Here is an 11,763-nt window from a genome sequence, read left to right as displayed (position 1 = left end):
TCTAACATAAGAATCTAACATCTCTTACTTTCTACATTCTTTTGTATAGTTAAATTAAAGTCAGTACATATATATAGACTGATTTTTAGAAGGGAAGAACTTATTAAAAATCAAGTTTCTAAAGTGACCAAAAGAACAAGAACTGTTTCCAAAGTGACCAAAAAAACAACCTCAGAGCAGTTTCTCTTCCTCACCAGGCAGCAGCTGTTGTTGCTTTTAGCTCTTTGCCTTTTAACCTTCTCAGGATATCTTAAACCTTGGGAAGATGTTTGATGGGAGGCATTATTTACCAACTCTAATTAATGTTTTTGCAGCTTGGATTGTATTCTGTAATCTGTATGACCTTTGTTCCCAGCTTTTGCTCCTTTTTACAACTTTGAGGTACTGCAACAAATCAATGAGGGGCCCTTGTTCAGGAGTCAGGAGAATAAACAAAAGTTCTTAGCCTGCTGGTTTCTGCCTGGCCTGGAGCAAGCATTTGGAGCAAGCATCTACAAATATATTTTTAAGCTTATTTTAAAATACAGATCTTTGATCAGATGCCTCAGTAGAGGTGAAAAGTACATTGTGTTTTCCCCCCTCATAAGATCACAGATGTTTGTTGTTGTTTGGGGTGGGTGCATTTTCAAAGTGGGAGGTATTTTCCTTCTTCCTTATTGTGCATGAACAATAGACTGGCCTCTAAGGATTTTTGCTTTTAACCATTGTTGCTCTTGGCTAGCCCATTTCTCACAACCTCCCCAACCTTCACTCAGGACAACATTCAAACAAATGGTTTTAGCATCCGATCCACTTGGAATGTCTTCTGCTGGGTGCAAAGGTTTGGCGTTGGAATGGAATTGGAATAAAAGCAGAGTTGCGAAATTTCTTGGCCTGTTCATCCTATATTCTATGCCCCACCCTTGTTTTCAACTGCCTTCTCAAGATGCATTTATTATTTTTGCCAGAATTTAGTTGTTTGATGTGATGTGGCATTGCATAAGTCTCTAAACGTCTACCAGCCTTCCATCCTAAAGAGGGGGAGCAAGGAAAGATACTGAGAGTGAATTTTGGCTAAGGTGAACCAGGAGCACAAGATGCAATTGAACTGAGGTACCTACGGGACCGCCTCTCCTGGTATGCCCCAAAGAGGAACTTACGGTCTTCAAACAAAAACATCTTGGAGGTCCCAGGCCACAGGGAGGTTAGGCTGGCCTCAACCAGAGCCAGAGAGTTTTCGGCTGTGGCTCTGATCTGCCACAAGAGATTAGGGCCCTGAGGGACTTGACATCCTTCCGTAGGGCCTGCAAGACAGAGCTGTTCCACCAGGCCTTTGGCCAAGGTACAGCCTGACTCCCTCCTTTGGCAATCCTCACAGAACTCTAGCCCAATGCTTGCCATTAATCTGTTTTGAATTAATTTTATAATGAAATGATTTTAGAATGTTTTATCATTTTAATGTTGTCAGCTCTGAGCCCGGCTTCGGCTGGGGAGGGCGGGATATAAATAAAATTTTATTATTTTATTATTATTATTATTATTAACTGTGAGTGTCTGTTTGCAAACAGCAATTTACTGCAGGTTTCCCAAACACAATAACTACTACAGGTTGCGCCCCTACTTCAGAACTCTTATTGCCTTCCACCGGTACTTCTGTGCAGAAGTCATTGAATGCTAGGTGAGAAATTGCCAGTGTGCATTTTTCCTGGGCAGATAGCTGCTATATTATTTGCAAACACGTTTTTTTTATCCATATACTCCCCTAATAAAATGAAAGTGACATGAGATTGGCAGGACCCATTTTGTGGGGCCAACTGTCCACGTGGCTGATTTGGGTCAGCAAAATTATCTTTAATTATGCTTTCCACCACAAGGGACATCATTTGGATTTTCTGCCTCAGGCACCAAAATGTCATGGGACTATCTCTGAATATTATTTAGTATAACAGCTACATTTTCTGTATCCACAATTGATGCACCAGATTTTTATTTTCAGTCCACAAACGACTGATCTGCCTATGCACAGTTCATTTTGAGCAAAAAAGGAGGAGAGAGGAGTAACAGTTGTTGTTATTTAGTCCTTTATTCGTGTCCGACTCTTTGTGACCCCATGGACCAGAGCACGCCAGGCACTCCTGTCTTCCACTGCCTCCCGCAGTTTGGTCAAACTCATGCTGGTAGCTTCGAGAACACTGTCCAACCATCTCATCCTCTGTGGTCCCCTTCTCCTTGTGCCCTCCATCTTTCCCAACATCAGGGTCTTTTCCAGGGAGTCGTCTCTTCTCATGAGGTGGCCAAAGTAGTGGAGCCTCAGCTTCAGGATCTGTCCTTCCAGTGAGCACTCAGGGCTGATTTCCTTCAGAATCGAGAGGTTTGATCTTCTTGCAGTCCATGGGACTCTCAGGAGACTCTTCCAGCACCATAATTCAAAAGCATCAATCCTTTGGCGATCAGCCTTCTTTATGGTCCAGCTCTCACTTCCATACATCACTACTGGGAAAACCATAGCTTTAACTATACGGACCTTTGTTGGCCAGGTGATGTCTCTGCTTTTTAAGATGCTGTCTAGGTTTGTCATTGCTTTCCTCCCAAGAAGCAGGTGTCTTTTAATTGCGTGGCTGCTGTCACCATCTGCAGTGATCATGGAGCCCAAGAAAGTAAAATCTCAGTAACAGTAGGTTTTGCTATATTGGTGCAAACTGCTAGTTGAGTGAAACAACGGGAAACTTCATAAACATGTTGCCCATGCCTTTGTACTCAGAAGCAAGTCTTCCTATATTCAGTGGCCCTTACTCACAAGTAGCATGCATCGTGAATGGACTCCCTTGAAAGCTGGAGGACTCTTATTCCTTGGAGGTTTTTAAACAGAGATTGGGTGGCTGTCTGTCATGGATGATGTAGATTTATGCACTGCAGGAACAGGAGATTGGACTAGATCAGGCTTCCTCAACCTCGGCCCTCCAGATGTCTTGGGACTACAATTCCCATCATCCCTGACCACTGGTCCTGCTAGCTAGGGATCATGGGGGTTGTAGGCCAAAAACATCTGGAGGGCCGAGGTTGAGGAAGCCTGGACTAGATGACCCTCGGGTCCCTTCCAACTCTCCAATTCTATGATTCCAAGGGCTGGTTTATTTAAATAAATACATACATACATACATACATACACATTTGCACACACCCCATCTGCCTAGGTTTCTCCAGCCTCTCTGGGCAGCTCTCAACAGAATATTAAAAACACAATAAAACATCAAATGTTAAAAACTTCCCTATACAGGGCTGCCTTCAGATGTCTTCTAAAAGTCAGATAGTTGTTTATTTCCTTGACATCTGATTTGCCCTCCCATCGAGAAGGCCCTCTGCCTGGTTCCCTGTAACTTCACTTCTCGCAATGAGGGAACTGCCAGAAGGCCCTCGGAGCTGGACCTCAGTGTCCGGGCAGAACGATGGGGGTGGAGATGCTCCTTCAGGTATACTGGGCCGAGGCTGTTTAGGGCTTTACAGGTCAGTACCAACACTTTGAATTGTGCTCGGAAACGTACTGGGAGCCAATGTAGGACTTTCAGGACCGGTGTTATGTGGTCTCGGCGGCCGCTCCCAATCACCAGTCTGGCTGCCGCATTCTGGATTAGTTGTAGTTTCCGGGTCACCTTCAAAGATAGCCCTACATAGAGCGCATTGCAGCAGTCCAAGCGGGAGATAACTAGAGCATGCACCTAGACTGGGGAGACAGTCTGTGGGCAGGTAGGGTACCAGATGGAGCTGGTAGACAGCTGCCCTGGACACAAAATTGACCTGCACCTCCGTGGACAGCTGTGAGTCCAGACAGCTGTGAGTCCATGGGCAGTCTCTTGCTGTGTGCATGCTCTCATTTGCTCTGCATCCAGTGTGCTCCCACCACTGGTTTGTAAAGCACATGGCGTTCATCTCAATCCACATCTACCCTGTAGTTTCTTGAGAAAGGCTGCTTCCCTTATCCGCCCAAATAGCTACAACCCAATCTGAAAATGTCAGCTGTATGAAGACATCCATGCCCCTGCTCCACCCACTGACAGCGGGCAGCTCGCAAACACATACAGCCCTGCTGATGTGTACGGCAATGTACAAATGTGATTTGAAACACAGCACTGGGAAATGACCTAGCTGCCTTTTAAGCCAGGAATGTGTGTGCAACCACCCACTCTCTGAATAGTGAGGATATAATAACTGATGACAAAGGGCACAGCGCCAGGAATGATTATTTTCTCCCAATTGCCTACAATGAGAACCAAACTCAGCAGTTCCATCATGTACCCAGGCATAAAATGGAGGTCGTAATTTATTCAAATGAGCCATTGTAGACCGAGTGCGTCATGTCAGAGATCTGGAGGGATTATGGGCCCCCGGCAGCATGCAGAGACACAATAGCTGGGGTGGCATGGTCCCTGCTTTCAATGGCCTGTGGATTAGAGGAGTGTTTGATATGCTTCAGAAGGTTTCAACTTCCAACCCCACAAATTTCAGATCTGCTTATTTGTATGCAGTGGAATCCTCAGCTGGGAAGTACAGTGGGCCAATACTTGGGTTTCCATTAAAACTTAATCTTTGTACTGATTTGGGTGGTGCTGTGGGTTAAACCACAGAACCTAGGGCTTGCTGATCAGAAGGTCGGCGGTTCGAATCCCCGTGACGGGTGAGCTGCCATTGCTCGGTCCCTGCTCCTGCCAACCTAGCAGTTCGAAAACATGTCAAAATGCAAGTAGATAAATAGGTACCGCTCCAGCGGGAAGGTAAACGGCGTTTCTGTGCGCTGCTCTGGTTCTCCAGAAGCGGCTTAGTCATGCTGGCCACATGACTCGGAAACTGGCTCCCTTGGCCAGTAAAGCGAGATGAGCGCCGCAACCCCAGAGTAGGCCACAACTGGACCTAATGGTCAGGGGTCCCTTTACCTTTACCTTAACCCAAACTGAGGGAAATGGTCTTGGGGGTGGTGGTGTTGGAAAACCCCAGGACTGTTGTCGGTCTGGAGTGTTGTAAATGTATCATTGTGTGATGGGAATGGCAGCTACCACCATTACAGAAGCAGTGGTGCATCTGTTCCTCAAAAACAGCAATGGGCCCAGAGCTGCCCAGTTGCAAATGTCCCCTTTTGGGGAAGAGGAAGTTGGCCATTCTGTTCCAAGTGCTCTTGGAGGAAATAGATTGTCTAGATCTATGAGGGAGGCCTTCCTGGTAGTGCTGCAGACATCAGAGATACACTATAGAACAACCCAAGCAGGGCCTTCTCAATGGTGGCCCCTCAAGTGATGGAACTCCTTCTCAGAGAAGGCCTGCATTGACTCTTGGTGAGTTTTAGGCCCTTGATGAATACCCACTTTTCAATCTGTTGCCTGTTTCTGTTATTGTTATTTAAATTTTCTGGTTGCTGAGAGTGAGACTATACAGTGGTACCTCGGGTTACATACGCTTCAGGTTACATACACTTCAGGTTACAGACTCCGCTAACCCAGAAATATTGCTTCAGGTTAAGAACTTTGCTTCAGGACGAGAACAGAAATCGTGCTCCGGCGGTGAGTCAGCAGCGGGAGGCCTAATAGCTAAAGTGGTGCTTCAGGTTCAGAACAGTTTCAGGTTAAGTACGGACCTCCAGAACGAATTAAGTACTTAACCCGAGGTACCACTGTATATTTATGATATTTTAATAGGTATTTAAAATTTTACATATTTTGCTGGAAGCTGCCCAGAGTGGCTGGGGAAACCCAGCCAGATGGGCGGGGTAGAAATAATAATTTTTTATCATCAGTGTATTAATAATAATAATAATAATAATAATAATAATAATAATAATAATAATATTAGACCAGCTCTGGGATTCCTTTTACAGCAGAGAACAGACAATTTTTTAAAAAATAACTAAATCAATCAATGTTGAGCGTGAAAAATCCTGTGGATATTTACTTGAGGCCTTTGCAGAATAGAACCTGTGTAATATAGTTGCCAGTCCTGCTTGCTAGCGAAATGCCTGTCATCAGATTATGAGTGTTTTGAGCGAGAAGCAAGGTTTGCCATTTCCTACAGCTATGCCTCGGAGTTCAGCTCCTTTGCTCTGTTCCAGGGACTGCAGTGGCAGCTGAGGTCTGATTGTGTGATGGAATGTGAGGAACGGGTTTGTACTGATATAGATAGACTTATATAGCAGCAGTAGCAGCAGCATACAGCACATAGTTGCACAGCTTGCAAACAAAGCAGAGCATTTTTACTCCAATGTGCTTACAGCATAGCTAGTGAGTAAGATAACAGAGAAGGGAGAGATAAGGGGGGGGGGGGAGACAACAGAGAAGAAGCCTGCAAGCAACCGAACGCTCCTCACCTACAATTCTCACCAGTAGCTTCAAGAGTCATACTGCCTGTGGCAGTAGAGTAGTACCTAACCATTGTGGCTAGTAGCCTTGTTGTTGTTTAGTCATTTAGTCGTGTCCGACTCTTCGTGGCCCCATGGACCAGAGCATGCCAGACACTCCCGCAGTTTGGTCAAGCTCATGCTGGTAGCTTCGAGAACACTGTCCAGCCATCTCGTCCTCTGTCGTCCCCTTCTCCTTGTGCCCTCCATCTTTCCCAACATCAGGGTCTTTTCCAGGGAGTCTTCTCTTCTCATAAGGTGGCCAAAGTATTGGAGCCTCAGCTTCAGCATCTGTCCTTCCAGTGAGCACTCAGGGCTGATTTCCTTCAGAATGGAGAGGTTTGATCTTCTTGCAGTCCATGGGACTCTCAAGAGTCTCCTCCAGCACCATAATTCAAAAGCATCAATTATTCGGCGATCAGCCTTCTTGATGGTCCAGCTCTCACTTCCATACATCACTACTGGGAAAACCATAGCTTTAACTATACGGACCTTTGTTGGCAAGGTGATGTCTCTGCTTTTTAAGATGCTGTTTAGGTTTGTCATTGCTCTTCTCCCAAGAAGCAGGCGTCTTTTAATTTCATGGCTGCTGTCACCATCTGCAGTGATCATGGAGCCCAAGAAAGTAAAATCTCTCACTGCCTCCATTTCTTCCCCTTCTATTTGCCAGGAGGTGATGGGCCCAGTGGCCATGATCTTCGTTTTTTTGATGTTGAGCTTCAAACCATATTTTGCACTCTCCTCTTTCACCATCATTAAAAGGTTTTTTAATTCCTCCTCACTTTCTGCCATCAATGTTGTGTCATCTGCATATCTGAGGTTGTGATCCATGAATTTGCCTGATCCTCTGTTAAATCATCCAAATTTGTGACCATCACTGCTTTTTGTGGAAGTGAATCCTCGTGGGAAGAATGACGGTATATATTTCTGCTCATTCCCACATCTTCCAACGTTTTGGCTACACTGGAATGTCCCTGAGTTCTAATATTATAAGAGAGAGACAGGAACATTTCCTGATCCAATTACTCTACGCCAGGCATGGCCAAACTCCAGATGTCTTGGGACTACCATTCCCATCATCCCTGACCACTGTTAGCTAGGAATGATGGGAGTTGTAGTCCCAAAACATCTGGAGGGCCAAGTTTGGCCATGCCTGCTCTATGCCGTACATAATTTCACACACCTCTGTTGTGGCTCCTCTTACTTTTTCTTCCAAGCCATAAACCTCCAACTGTTGTCACCTTTCTTGGCAGGAAAATTCCCCCCTTTGCTTGCCTTTTTCTTAATCATTTCCAACCCCGCAACATGATGCGGTCACCCACTGACCCCACTCTTTTCACCCATCGACCTGCTTTTGCCTGTTATTGTGTGTCAGGACCAGCATACCTGATCTCTTCTCATCTTCCACCTTTTGGAAAATGAAATTGATAGCAAGGTAAGTCAGCAATTAATCAGTAGAATTTCATTCTTGGCTTCCAACATATATCAGGGTACTTGGTTTCCCACGCTACTATATCTCTCTTATCTGAAAATGTGGAAATACAATCTAGGAAGGCAACGTCTATGTCTTTTTCTGGGTTTGGTCACGTAGCAGTCTCCTAGTAAAGGTAAAGGTAAAGGGACCCCTGACCATTAGGTCCAGTTGTGACCGACTCTGGGGTTGCAGCGCTCATCTCGATTTATTGGCCAAGGGAGCAGGCGTACAGCTTCCAGGTCATGTGGCCAGCATGACTAAGCCGCTTCTGGCGAACCATAGCAGCGCACAGAAACGACCCTCTGATCAGCAAGTCCTAGGCTCTGTGGCTTAACCCACAGCACCACCTGCATCCCTAGCGAACCAGAGCAGCGCACGGAAACGCCCTTTACCTTCCCGCCAGAGCGGTACCTATTTATCTACTTGCACTTTGACGTGCTTTTGAACTGCTAGGTTGGCAGGAGCAGGGACCAAGCAATGGGAGCTCACCCCGTCACGGGGAATTGAACCGCCGACCTTCTGATCAGCAAGCCCTAGGCTCTGTGGTTTAACCCACAGCGCCACCCGCATCACTAGCAGTCTCCTACAATGATGTAATTATTAGTTCCTTTTGATATTATTGGTAATCAGCTGCTCTCAACCAAACTTCCATCTTCAAATTTAGGGAGTTCCTTGCATATCTACACATAATCTCCACTCTTCCTGTTTGTTCCTTTGGAATAAATTATGCCCTACATTTCATTAATGAATTTCATCCCACCAGGTTTCAATAATGCCTGTTAAATCATATTTGCTTCCCTTGGAGTAAATAAATGAAGGAAGTGTTCATTGAAGGTGAGGCATCAAAGAAGAGAATCTGCTTCACTTTTCATTGAACAGTCCAAAGATTGCTCCATACCTTCATATTCAAAATATGATGGCTCATATATTACCATCAAACCCAATAGTGGCATTTTATTTTATTTTCGGCTATTTAATAAGCCGCGGAAGAACATTTGAAAACATTATTGCAGGGATGTTAACAATAGTTTTTGATGGAAAAATGATAGACCCATCATGTCAATGTCAATTGAGAAGTTGGGATATGGCATATATGATGAAATTAATGCAGCAGAACTTTGAGAGGGGAAAGGTGTGTAAAGTTTATCAGGAAATGGAGTATATAAGGGAACAATAAAATACAGCCTTAAGAATGTTTTAAACTAATTTAGTGTTTAATTGTGTCTAGAACCAAATGGGGCAGACCTTTTGTTGTATATACAGTGATACTCAAACACCTTAGTTCTCAAATAGCAAAAACCCAGAAGTAAGTGTTCTGGGTTTTGAACGTTTTTTGGAAGCTGAACATCCCATGCGGCTGTCAGCTGTTGTTTCCAGGGCACCTGCACCAATCAGAAGCTGTGCCTTGGTTTTTCAAGCATTTCAGAAGTCAAATGGACTTCCGGAATGGATTAAGTTTGGCGCTTTTGTTTTTGCTATTTATTTTGCGCTTTTGTTTTTGAAGCTTTTTCAGTTAATTTGTTTTTGTGACTGTGTAGAACCCAGTTCAGCTACTGATTGATTGATTGATTGCGTGACTGCGAAAATGGATAAAAGCCCCCCATCCAAACAATGACCATCATCAGTGCAGGTAAGAAAAAAAAATACTTTTTAATTTTTATCATCTACAATACCCTCTTACTTATTTTAAAGTACAGTACGTTGTTTATTGCTTTCATTTTATGGACCAATGGTCTTGTTAGATAGTAAAATTCATGTTAAATTGCTGTTTTAGGGGTTGTTTTTAAAAGTCTGGAATGGATTAATCCATTTTGCATTACTTTCTATGGGGAAGCGCACCTTGGCTTTGGAATGCTTTGGTTTCGGAACAGACTTCCGGAACGGATTAAGTTTGAGAACCAAGGTACCACTGTATTGTTCATACATATCTAACTTGGTATTATGCTGAACTTGTAAATCACGTATTGATATTGTAATGGTAATTAAAAAGGAATAAAAATCAATCAATCAAACCTGAAGGGTGGGTGGAACAGGGGGGAAGATAAGGGAGGGCCGTGCATCTCTCTTCAGGAGTAGTTGGGCAAAGCAGAGTTCTGGGAAATTTGCAAGGGATTTCGATGCTCTTCTGTGAATGAGCCTGGGTCTCCATGATTATGAGGGGGGTCTGCATTCAATGCTGAACAAAAGGAAAGAGGTAGAAGGAAGAAGTTCTACCTGCTCCTTGGGGGAATTGGCATCACACAGAGCTCCCTCGCAGCAAGATCCACTTCCGTCCCTTGAGGACATTGGGTTAACAAAGGGCCAGGGACCAACTCAAGACGTTTGGACACCTGAGGCCAACCCCAAAATGGTGCCCAGTCCCCTCCCCACGGGGGAAGAAAGAGCTACATAATGAACAAGCGTGGGGGGAAAGGTCAACATCAGGATCTGTAGCCCCAGTAGATCCTGCCGCCTGAGGCAAGTGCCTCACCTGGAGTGGATCTACACAGATATAAAAACACGCTGTCAAAATGTAAAAATATATATAAAAATCGTCAAATATATATGGGAAAAGTTCAACAACTTTGCCTTAAAAAACTCAACAACTTTTCTGTCTGGATCTTCACTTTCTAAAATATGGCAACCCTATTTTTGTAATCCTTTAAATTTTTCCCCGAATTTTTAAAAATGATTTTCCAAAATTTCTAAATAAACATAAATCTTAACTGTACTTAATCCAATCTTAGTAACATTGTTAAGTGACTTCCTTGAATCCCCCTGGTTGAGTTTCAGTGTATATCATTGTAACAGTTTTCCAAAACCAATTTTCTCATAAAATTAACTTAATCACTTAACATCTTTCTTTTTTTTCATTTTAACTTTAAACATATTATTCTCTAACATCACATATTTAAATCCTAAGCCTATCTGGTATTTGCGAGTTTTTCTATTTAAATTATTTTAGTGTATTTAACTAAATAGTCTTTGAATTCCATCCATTACTCCTGGTACTCCTCCTCCTTCTGGTCGCGGACTCTTCCAGTCAGGTCGGCTAGCTCCGAAAAGTCCATCATCTTCATCTGCCATCCTTCCACTGATGGGACTTCTTGTGATTTCCAATTCTTAGCTAACAAAATTCTAGCGACAGTTGTAATCCTTTAAACTGCATTGAAGGGAGGACACACGATTGTCCCATGGTCATATTTCTGTTCTATGTCCGTGGTTCCCAACGTGGGGCACACGCCCCACAAGGGGGAGGGCAATTTGTTTTTTAAGGGGGGCAATTTGAGAATGACTTAGACCATGTTAATGGCCTTTTAGGCTTCCTCCATGTGAATAGTAAAGGTAAAGGGACCCCTGACCATTAGGTCCAGTCATGACCGACTCTGGGGTTGCGGCACTCATCTCGCTTTATTGGCCGAGGGAGCCGGCGTACAGCTCCTGGGTGATGTGGCCAGCATGACTAAGTCACTTCTGGCGAACCAGAGCAGCACATGGAAATGCCGTTTACCTTCTTGCTGGAGCGGTACCTATTTATCTACTTGCACTTTGATGTGCTTTCGAACTGCTAGGTTGGCAGGAGCAGGGACCGAGCAATGGGAGCTCACCCCATCACAGGGATTCGAACCTCCAACCTTCTGATCGGCAAGTCCTAGGCCCACAGCGCCACCCGCGTCCTCCATGTGAATAGGAGTTCACTTTTTGAATAATAAGAATTGTATGTGGGGTGTGGGATCAGGATTTTAGAGATGCTTAGGTGGGGCATGGCCAGGAACCACTGCTAGTGTCATTGATCAATTGCAACTTTGACTTATTTCTTTTCGTTCTCCACTGCATTTCTTATTTTTAAAAAGTGGCAAATATTTATTCTGAAAGAAAAAGAAATTTGAGAGCCACTAATCCCTACACTTTCAATTTTTCCTCCCAAGGGTTGCTGTTGTTTAGTCGTTTA

This window comes from Podarcis tiliguerta (assembly GCF_965153285.1).
Source record: "Podarcis tiliguerta genome assembly, chromosome: 5".
Taxonomy (NCBI): domain Eukaryota; kingdom Metazoa; phylum Chordata; class Lepidosauria; order Squamata; family Lacertidae; genus Podarcis; species Podarcis tiliguerta.
Note: the sequence above shows the minus strand (reverse complement) of the source record.